The sequence below is a fragment of the Opisthocomus hoazin genome, chromosome 3 (genome assembly GCF_030867145.1).
Source record: "Opisthocomus hoazin isolate bOpiHoa1 chromosome 3, bOpiHoa1.hap1, whole genome shotgun sequence".
Classification (NCBI taxonomy): domain Eukaryota; kingdom Metazoa; phylum Chordata; class Aves; order Opisthocomiformes; family Opisthocomidae; genus Opisthocomus; species Opisthocomus hoazin.
The window spans coordinates 106376591-106387627 of NC_134416.1; positions in this window are offsets into that span (position 1 = coordinate 106376591).

Here is an 11037-nt window from a genome sequence, read left to right on the forward strand (position 1 = left end):
TCCCCTGTGAGGAAAGGCTGAGGGAGCTGGGCTTGTTCAGCCTGGAGAGGAGAAGGCTGAGAGGGGACCTTATAAATGCTTACAAATATCTGCAGGGTGGGGGTCAGGAGGACGGGGCCAGACTCTTTCCAGTGGTGCCCAGCGACAGGACAAGGGGCAACGGGCACAAACTGAAGCAGAGGAAGCTCCAGCTGAACAGGAGGAAGAACTTCTTCCCTCTGAGGGTGATGGAGCCCTGGCCCAGGCTGCCCAGGGAGGCTGTGGAGTCTCCTTCTCTGGAGATATTCCAGCCCCGCCTGGACAAGGTGCTGTGCAGCCTGCTCTGGGTGACCCTGCTTCGCCAGGGGCTTGGGCTGGGTGACCCACAGAGGTCCCTTCCAACCCCGACCATTCTGTGTGATTCTGTGTGAGCAGGGACATCTTCAACCAGAGCAGGGTGCTCAGAGCCCCGTCCAGCCTGGCCTGGAATGGCTGCGGGGATGGGGCATCGACCACCTCTCTGGGCAACCCCTTCCAGTGCTTCACCACCTGCACTGCAATAAATCTCTTCCTTCTGTCCAGCCTAAATCAGCTCTCCCATGGTCGAAAGCCATTGCTCCTTGTCCTGTCGCATCAGCCCTTGCTAAAAAGATCGTCCCCCTCTTCCCTACACGCCCACCTTGAGTACCAAAAGCCGCAGTAAGGTCTTCCCCCTCTCCCACTAAGCTTCAGAAAGGTTCATTTTTGCCCCTCTCGCACCAAGCGTGAGAAGTTTTCTCACACCTCCACCCCGTCCCGAGCTCTGGTCGCCCGCAGCGGCCCCGCGTGCGGCGTGACGCGGAGCGAGGGCCGAGCCCTCGGCGCTGGCGGAGCCGGCTCCCCACCAGCACCGGCGCGACCGTGAGTGGCCGAGCGTTGCTCTCCTGCCATCCGGGTGACGAAACCCGGTGGGGTGCGGAGGAGGAAGTGACTCAGAACGCACAGCGAATCCCAAACCTGTTCTGTGAAGTTAACTGGCTGCGTGGGTTTACGAGCGTCTGCTAAATTAGCGCCGTATCCTTCCCCGCGCTGCTGTAATTCCTCCAGGGGAAAGAAGGAACGGCTGGGAAACTTCACGAGGCTCATGAACCCCATTCTCAAACTTGACGAGGCTCATAAACCCCATTCTCAAACTTGATGAGGCTCATGAACCCCATTCTCCTGACCAGCTCCACGTAACCACAATGCAAGTTCGACTCAGCAATTTCAGAGTCGCTTGATCACAGAATCACAGAATCACACAATGGTCGGGGTTGGAAGGGACCTCTGTGGTCACCCAGTCCAACCCCCTGCCCAAGCAGGGTCACCCAGAGCAGGCTGCACAGGACCGCGTCCAGGCGGGGCTGGAATATCTCCAGAGAAGGAGACTCCACAGCCTCCCTGGGCAGCCTGGGCCAGGGCTCCGTCACCCTCAGAGGGAAGAAGTCCAGGCGGGTTGATGATTTTGTTTGGCCATGAAATAGTTCACTGAACTTTTCCGACACTGCGTGTGCTGGGCAGAGGGTAAAAAGCACACCCACGGTCACCCCTATACCTGGGAAGGTTGTGCTGATCTCTTCCTCGAGTCATCTGGCGGACAGTTTATGCTGGTAGGTGTCCTCATGTACCCACGTGCTGGAGGATGCTTCGGTCGACTTTTAGGCATGGTCAGTAACGGGCGTTCTCCTTGGCTTGATTGCAAATGTGAGAAGAGATGATGCACCAAAGATGAAGTCGTGTAGTCAGGCTTTGGGAAATGAGGTGGTAGAAGGGGATCATGGGGAAAGTGCGGTTTATTGAGTTTCTCACAAAAGACAGCTGGAATTGGCCAAGCGATGGGAGAGCTGATGGTTTCTGAAGGAACCTTACAGCTGTGTTTTCGTCAGGATTCAAGCACAGCATCGATGCTGTGAAGTGCTCAAGAAAACTCTGTGGGTTAAATCACATATATCCATTTCTTTCTTATTCCATCTTCAAAGCATGAGGCAAAACCATCCTTTTTACCCTTTCACTGTTGGTTATGCCATCATGGAGCCTTTGGTCTACTTTTAACCTCCTTTTTATTTAAAACGCACTACTTCCTTGGGGATATCGTTTCCCTTCCGTCTTTACCTTCTCATTCTGATTAGTGTAACAGAGTATGCTCAGAGACGTCCCTGTCGCTAAGATTTCTGGCTGTGTCATCTGTACCTATGATTATCAAATCTGTGATGTTATATTTAGCTTTTAGACCGAGGTCTAAGACAAGAAGTACGTCACAGGCGTGAAAGTGAATGGCAGAACTCAGAGGGTTGTCACCAGCAGCGCTGAGTCTGGTTGGAGGCTGGTAACAAGTGGTGTCCCTCAGGGGTCAGTACTGGGCCCAGTCTTGTTTAACTTCTTCATCAACGACCTGGATGAAGAGTTAGAATGTACCCTCAGCAAGTCTGCTGATGACACCAAACTGGGAGGTGTGGTGGATACACCAGAAGGCTGTGCTGCCATTCAGCGTGACCTGGACAGGCTGGAGAGCTGGGCAGAGAGGAACCTGATGAGGTTCAACAAAGGCAAATGCAGGGTCCTGCACCTGGGGAGGAACAACCCCAGGCACCAGTACAGGCTTGGGACGGACCTGCTGGAGAGCAGCTCTGCGGAGAGGGACCTGGGTGTGCTGGTGGACGACAGGTTAACCATGAGCCAGCAGTGTGCCCTGGCTGCCAAGAAGGCCAGTGGGATCCTGGGGTGCATCAAGAAGAGTGTGGCCAGCAGGACGAGGGAGGTTCTCCTTCCCCTCTACACTGCCCTGGTGAGGCCTCATCTGGAGTACTGTGTCCAGTTCTGGGCTCCCCAGTTCAAGAAAGATAAAGAGCTACTGGAGAGAGTCCAGCGGAGGGCTACGAGGATGGTGAGGGGACTGGAGCATCTCCCCTACGAGGAGAGGCTGAGGGAGCTGGGCTTGTTCAGCCTGGAGAAGAGAAGGCTGCGAGGGGACCTAATAAATGCTTATAAATATCTGAAGGGTGGGTGTCAGGAGGATGGGGCCAGACTCTTTCAGTGGTGCCCAGCAACAGGACAAGGGGCAATGGGCACAAACTGAAGCAGAGGAAGCTCCAGCTGAACATGAGGAAGAACTTCTTCCCTCTGAGGGTGACGGAGCCCTGGCCCAGGCTGCCCAGAGAGGTTGTGGAGTCTCCTTCTCTAGAGATATTCAAGACCCACCTGGACAAGGTCCTGTGCAGCCTGCTGTAGGTGACCCTGCTTCGTCAGGAGGGTTGGACTAGATGACCCACAGAGGTCCCTTCCAACCCCTACTATTCTGTGATTCTGTGATCTTTTGAAAAGCACAGAAGTAAAAATGTAGCTTATTTTCTTAAATTGCGAAATATACAGTCCACTGCTTCTATGTGTTTTGAAAAACATTTAGCACAGTGAATTTCAGAACTTTTTTCTACTGTTACCTGAGTACCAGAGGAAATTGTCAGGAACAAAAATGAAAACTGAAACAATATTTTTCTTAGCTTTGCCTGTGTTGCTGTCAAGGGTAATATTTGCCCTATACAGTGTAAGTCTGGGGATTTCTGAGGCCTTCCTTATCGTGAACTCACCAGACAGGGACACTCCTATTGATATCCTATGTACAGGCCGAGGACAAACATTTCAACTGGGTCTTGTCTGCACAGCATTCAATATGTTAGGTCTTGCTAACTCATTGACGTTGGATGGAATAAAATCTCTTCGATGACGACTTCATGCACGATTGAGCAGATGTGGCTTCAGGGCTGTATTGGTTGACTCATGGTCTTTTAGGGTACCCGATTTTGCCAGCTGGAACTTCCAACTCTTCTACCCATAACGAGTTCAGGGAGCGGTTTTGTGCTATGCAATGTTGAGTTTGGTGCAGCAGCATTTTTCTTTGAAGTGTCTTCACAGTCACAGCATTTTACAGGCTTACAGCCCTACTCACTTCACAGATTTTATTGTTAAAAAAATTTTTAAAAGTTCCCAAGCCAATGTTTCTTTGATTTTAGAAAGTGTCAAGTTTGAACTGTGCGCTTTGGATTGCTTCACATATTGCCTTCATTTAAGATTTTGGTGACCTGTAGAATCTTTGGAACAACTCCTAAGGATATTGTAGACTCACTCCCTTGGGGTCTTTTTTAATCACTGCTGGATTTTTCAAAAATATATGCTGTAATCCAAAGAGAAGTCATGGGTCTCTTAAAATCAGTAGATCGGGTTTTACAGCCTGTGTCATGCAAGGGTTGAAGCCAGCTGGTTGTCACAGCTTGTGTCTCGCTGTCTTAAAAAGACACGAATCTGTGAGTTGACCCAGATTTTCTTTCCGAGAATCTGCTCTCCTCTGTGATAGAAACCCTGTAGGCTTTACTGTTGCCAGAGTACCAGAAATCTAAATTGTCTTAGGCAATGAGAAGCAGAAAAGCAGTTCCTCTCCAGCAGGTACTTTTGAAAGTATTACCAGAGTCCTCTACACAGATGACAGGGGAAGAACTTTGCCATTCCAATACACAGCAGAATAACTGAACGTACCTCTTGCAAAACAGAGTCACACTACATGAGTAAGTTTTAAAACTGACTTTATTCTCGTGCTAAATGCAAAGTGCATTTTGCCTGTGTGGCTGTAGAGAGCAGTGTTTGCAACATTACTGAATGACTTGCAGTCTGAATGAGTAAGGAGATACAGGGGAAGAGAACTGGTCTGGGACTAGACCGTGCTGCAGCTCCCTCAAATCCCTTTTCTCCTGCATGGTAGTGTGCCTTGTCATTTTCTTCAAAATGCTATTTTAAGAAGTGAGGGTTTAAACACGCCCTCCGCTTCAGAACTGCAGAAGACCTTAAATACAGAAGGACTCTCGCAGTTCTTTAATTCATGGGAGGGTAGAAAGAAATCGGGCCATCCAAGGTGTCTTCCAACCAATATGTTCCCTCCTTCCACGGTACGGAATTTGCAGTGGTGCTGTGCCGGGGGATGAGCACCGCAGTAGTAAGACGCTTGCTGCTGCATCTCTCCCTTCTGCAGGCTCAGGGGAGCACAAGGAGGTCCCACAACCACCAAAGGCCAGCAGCTGTACTAGGAGCAGCAGGCTGTGCAAATACTGCAGTCTAGTCTGTGCTAGATTTCTGGGCCAGCATTTCCCTCCTAGATCCCTCTTTATTAATCCCTAAGCCTTTTAATTAGGTCTTGTATGGAAAGGAGCAGAAACTGGATAGAGAAGTCATTTAACTTGCTCGTCATCCAAGCCACCCTCAGCAGAACAATCTTCATCTTAGGCAGGAAGCTCTTTGAACCAGGCTATTGTTCTACCATAAGGTGTCTATAATCCTTCCACATGTACGACACTTTCTCCACACCTTTCAATACAATTCTCACTAACAAGCCTGTTGCCCTATTTTACCCCAAACCACCGAAGTCGGTAGACACCTTCACAGTGGGCTTTGAATCTTGACCTTAGATAGACACATGCATAGGTATTTGCATAACCACAAGCTCCTGTAGACCTAATTATGTCTTTATGTCCTACTCCTGTTATATAAATGTTAATGTTACTGTATGAAGAAGTTAATCACCTTGCTCGAATATGCATGCTGTATCCTCTGGAGTTTCCCCATAGAGCTTAATGGGATCGTTAGATCTCAGGAGGACTGAAGAAAGCTGCGTCTCAGTAGGTTACCTGTTGCCTGGGTAAATGTAACTGGGAAAGTGAAAAAGAAGCGTTCTATTATCACAGAATCACAGAATCACAGAATGGTCGGGGTTGGAAGGGACCTCTGTGGGTCATCTAGTCCAACCCTCCTGCCGAAGCAGGGTCACCTACAGCAGGCAAAGTCCTAGCACTTTCTTTTGTAAAATATAAAATAATTTTTTACTGTTTACAACTTTTTTTGTACTTTTCCTGTTATGGGCTAACGTCATATTCTGTTCTATGTGATGCAAGTCTAGCAGTCCTGGTTTGGTGGCTATATGAGCTGAATCCACTGCTGAGTACGGGAATAGCTCCCTTGCTCTCATGGGCACTGATCGGTTTACATTAGCTGGGGTTTTGAACCATTATCTGTAAGTTTGACACCTGGAAGTCAGGACAGGTTTGCAGGGATAACTTCTGTAATATACTGATCATACTGACAATGCGCAGGGTGTGCTCCTTCAAGCAGTGCATAAGAATGCACACTGTGATTTGGTTGCCCTTCACAGACCTGCCAAATAGCAACCTGAGAAGCAAGAATTAACATGTTCACACCTCATCTCAGCTGCATGCAGGGATAAACAAAGGCCTTCACTCCACCCACGAGAGGAGAAAACTCAGCCTGTGACGGCGCGCCCATTTCCAGTGACATCTTCATCAAATACTGATTCTAAGCTTTTATTTTCCTTTAATATGCATATATTCAGGCTGTGAAACTGCACTAAGCAACTCTGGGAAAGCGTGTGCCTTCAGCCACGTTAGTCACACAGCCACATAACTACTTGGATTACAGAAGTGACTCATCTACTGACGAGGATGGATAAAAGAAAGAGGGGAAACAAAATCCCTAACTCTGTCCTTCCGCTGTACATTGTAAGGAGACAGTTAGGGGAGCAATACAAACACAGAGCTGGAGAAGCTGTGTGTCAGAGTCCAGCTCTGCTGTGGGGGGCAGGGAAGGTCATGTAATCCCTGCCAGAAACTGCTGAAGCTCTGAGTTAAAACTAGTTTAGCATCTGAGGGAGAGGGCTGCTTGGTCCCTTTACTCCTCCTGGGAAAGGTGCTTCTGCTGATTTACCTCGTGCCGATGTGATCTCTTCTCTCCTCAGGGTTTCCACGTTGGTCTAGTCACAGGAGCAATCCTATCCCCATACAGATTTTATTTTGCTAGGTGAAGGAGGATAATTCTAAAATTGCTTCTACGCTCAGTTAGGAACTTACTGATGGATTATTATGCTGCCAATAATTCACTCGTTGAGGTCCTCCACAGTTCTGTAAAATTGTGGATAAGCAGAGAAAGCGTCCTCGGTAACGGTGCTGGCGTGGTAAGGTGGTTTCAATAAGGTGAATCCATTCACCTAAACAATACTAGGGAGTGGCACTTCAAACATTTGAAAATACCACTAAATGGGAAAAAAGGACGGAGGCAACATGACAAATGTAGATGCGTTTGCCTTTTTTCTGGGACAAAAGTGAGGCGGGTGATTTTGAGCCATAGTTCCAGCCTGGCAAGGGAAGCTGGTGGGCATCAGTGGCAGAGGAAAAAGAATATTATCTGTGTCCCCATGAGACAGCACCCTGAACCAGCAGCGCACGCAGGGATGGGTTCAAAGTTTTTCTTCCTGGAAGGCGCGGATCACAGACGCTGTAGTGAGAAGTAATTAATCCAAAGCATTGTCTCTCTGCTTTTGTTTCACCGAAGCTGATCTTCATCTTTGTACAGTGGGAAAAAGATAAGGTTTCAGAATAATGTGTCTGGGATTTTTGTCTCTTTTACATATATGGATTCCCCCTTATATTTTGACTTCCTAGCTGTGTTGTAAGGCTATTTGCACAAGCTCTTCCAATTAGTCAAACCTATCTCTTATTAAGCCGATTTGCTTGCATTACACCAAGCATTATGCCTGGTGCTAAGAGCTGGGAGCAGTGCCTTTAGGGAAAGCAGATCCTCAGGAACCCGATTCCAGCAATGGGATCATTCATTTCCTAGTCGCCAGATCAAAGGCTTTGTGCTCACTGAAAGCTGTCAGCTGTTTGGTTGCCTGTTTAATTTTTTTTCCCAATGAAACGTATACCCCAGTGTCACTAAAAAAAGCCCCAAAGTGAGCACATGTGAGAATGAGAAATTAATTTCCTGTCTGTTATTAGAGGTAATCACTGGTGAATAATGCTTCTACGTCAGCAGACATGTCTGAAGAATACTGTTGCTACCACACATGTTGAATCAGTGTGTTGCTAGGTGAGACCATCCCTTATGTGTATCAGTGCAAACGTCTTCGGAAGAAAGAGAAAAGAGAGAGAGAGACAGCTTGTCACTATTCAGTTCGTGTCTCTCAATGGAACCATAGAATAAACCTTTATTATTGCAAGTGTTGTTTTAATTTCAAATTCACTTATGGTTTATAACTCTCAGTCTAATCTTTGCTAGCATACCTCATGAAAAGGAAAAGTGTTTTGGCTGAAGGTGGTTTCCAAAACATCGCATACGTAGTCAATTTAGGTTAAATATGCATCCTTTCTTCACAGTCTTCAGCAGTTCTCTTCCTACCTTCTGACTCTTTTGACAGGAAGATTTTGTTAGAAGAAATCTTTAAACTCCTTTTAAATAAATGGTGAATGGTTCCATTTGTCACTTCGGGACATAGTTTAGCAGGCATGGTGGTGTTGGGTTGATGGTTGGACTTGATGATCTTAGAAGTCTTTTCCAACCTTAGTGATTCTATGATTCTATGATTCTATTCCTGTTGCTAAATAGTAATCTAGACCCATGTTATGTGAGAAATATGGAAAGTTCTGCTGTCTATACCTGTTTACAGACACTGCAATCTTACCCTTTGAATTTTTCTAATTGTGCTAAAACTGTAGATGACTGAATAAAAATAAAAGTGTACAAGTGACCTCCTATCGTTGGCTTCCTTGCCAGATCCAAAGCTTACTGTGAAAGCTGTAACTCGGTCTAGAAGACCTTTCCTGATTGGCAGCGCAGAAAGAATGCACCAGTTTGTGCTATTCATGATTCAGTCCCACTTGGAGATGGTCACCCGTGTGGTCTCCAAAGCGTGGCAGCATTGACTGCAGTCAGGCATGCACGGAGCATGAGTGAGTTTGGGGGAAGCAAAAAGAAAAAAGACTCCAGCGGACGCTTCGAGCCTCTGAAATAGTTGAAATAGTTCTCCATGCTGGGTTGAGCAGCAGTATTCCCTCCTCGGAGGGAAGCGGAGAGAAGGCAGCTGTTCTTCTCCCCTTCTCTGCAGCATGCAGGGACAGCGTTCCTGGGAGGTGTTCGGAGGGAGCGGCGGGGAGAGCCGGGGAGCCAGGGCCAAAAGCAGGCTGAGGAACAGGCGAGGCACCTGGCCGGTTGCGTCCCCTCCGCAACGCCGCCTGGCCGGCTTGCTGGTTCCTGGATGGAGACACACAGACATAACTGCTGGACCCCAGCATCCCGCAACATCTTCGTTTGTGTTTTTCCTTGGGCTACTGAAGACCTGGAAGAGTGAGGACAAGAGCTCAGTTATTGCTTCGTCAGCAGACTCTAACTTGTCTGCGTTACAAGGCTTCAGGCTTTAATATTCAAAGTGTTCCATGTCACACCCCCATGGTTTCTACCTTATTTATTTACTTTGTTTTCTGAGATAATCTCACAGCAGGAGGTGTCCAGCTCACAGGGGGCTGAAAAAAGTTTTGATTTTTTTAATAAGGAAAAGTCCTGTTATTGGTTCTATTTTGTTTTGTTTTTTTTTTAACTTGGTGATAGAAATACAGGTCATAATAGGTGTGTGTTGAAAATACTTTGAGACTAAACTGAACAAGACTAATTTAGTGAAAGGTAAATAAAGGAGACGGGGAAGCTGATGCATGTATTTGTTATTCTGTCAGACTGGGAAAGAGTGTTCCTGGACTGGGGGAGAACTGCTTCACTTCTCATCCCTTGCAAACCTCAACGACCTGAGCTGAAGCCTCTCCTACTTTTCCAGTTATCATCTTCTGCTTTTCCGCATCTTCCTGGTCGGGCTATAAGTAAGACTCAGTCACATGTCAGGAATTCCCATAAATATGAATAAGAATATACTAGGAAGTCACAGTAATTTTAACATTACCTCCAACAGCAAATGACCCCAAAATATCTGTTCTCAGGGGAAGCAGGACTGCCCTCCGAGCCACTCAGTTACCAGCGCCAGTGGAGACTCCTTCATCTGAAGCCTCACAGTTGCAGCAGGGATTATTAGGTTCATGGCACCGTGACCAGAAATAATTTCTCAGCGGTAACAAGGTCCAGGTGAAGGATTCTGCACAGCTACAGAGTGCCAGACCTCAGCTGTCACAGGGCAGTTATCTAGGGGAGGATAAGTGATGTTTGCACACCTGCAGCTTGGCAGTGCAGAGTCCTTTCCCTTTTCCATGGCCAAGCCTTTAAAAGAATCTATGCACTTCTGTCTGTATTTCCCACCCATGACTAGCAGGGTCATGGGTCTGGTGAGTTCTGCTGTCTCTGTTGAGGCAGTCTGGCTGTTGTCCACCTCCCTGCAGCTTACCCAGCAGCTCCTGAGCCGCTTCACAGGTAGTACTTGGTAGACCTGGGTCCGAAGGAAAGTTTGCTCCTGCAGAGACAACGATGTTTGGCTTCAGATTACCTGCAGACATCTGAGAAGAGTCTGGCAGCGAACATTATTGTGCATTTTCATGACAATTTCTCTTACAGAAAGCATAATTAGATACACAACAACAATGGCCCAGGTGGCACAGTTTAGCCAGCTGGCCTCTATCTGCTTTTAATTGCTTAAACATATTCACACCCTGTCTTTGTTGTGAATTCACTTATGGCAAAGCATACAAATTTTAAATTTGCTGCCTGGTAATGATGGAAGGTGAGCCCCATCTGTGTCAGAGCAGAAAGTAAAATCTCATTTCCTTTGGGTAAGAAGAGCTCAGGAGCCGTTTGGAAGGAAACATGGGTAGGACCTGATCAGGATGCTGTGGCGTGATCTATGCTCAAAGCAACACAGGAAAGTGTCGTTCTAGAAGGAGGTAACAGCTCCCCAATTCCAGCTGTCACCGAGGAGGCACCGCGTTGGTGAAAACACATCCTTTGTGTTCCCAGCCCTTTCATTTGGGCAGCTGGGCACGCCAGTGCTGCAAGCCTGAAAGCAAGCTCTATTATTTTGCATTTACCTTTTGTAGCCTAAAAGGATGCAGGGGCCACCTGGGGTTACCGAGGTGTGAAGCTGAGCTGTGCCTGTGGCGTGGCACACCGTTTCCTCACAGGGACCCAAGCGTAGCCGTGGCCTCCCAGGGAGCGCTGGCTGGTGTTCCCCGCTGCGGGAGGCTCGGCTGCCCGGCCAGGGAACGCTGTGGAGCAGGG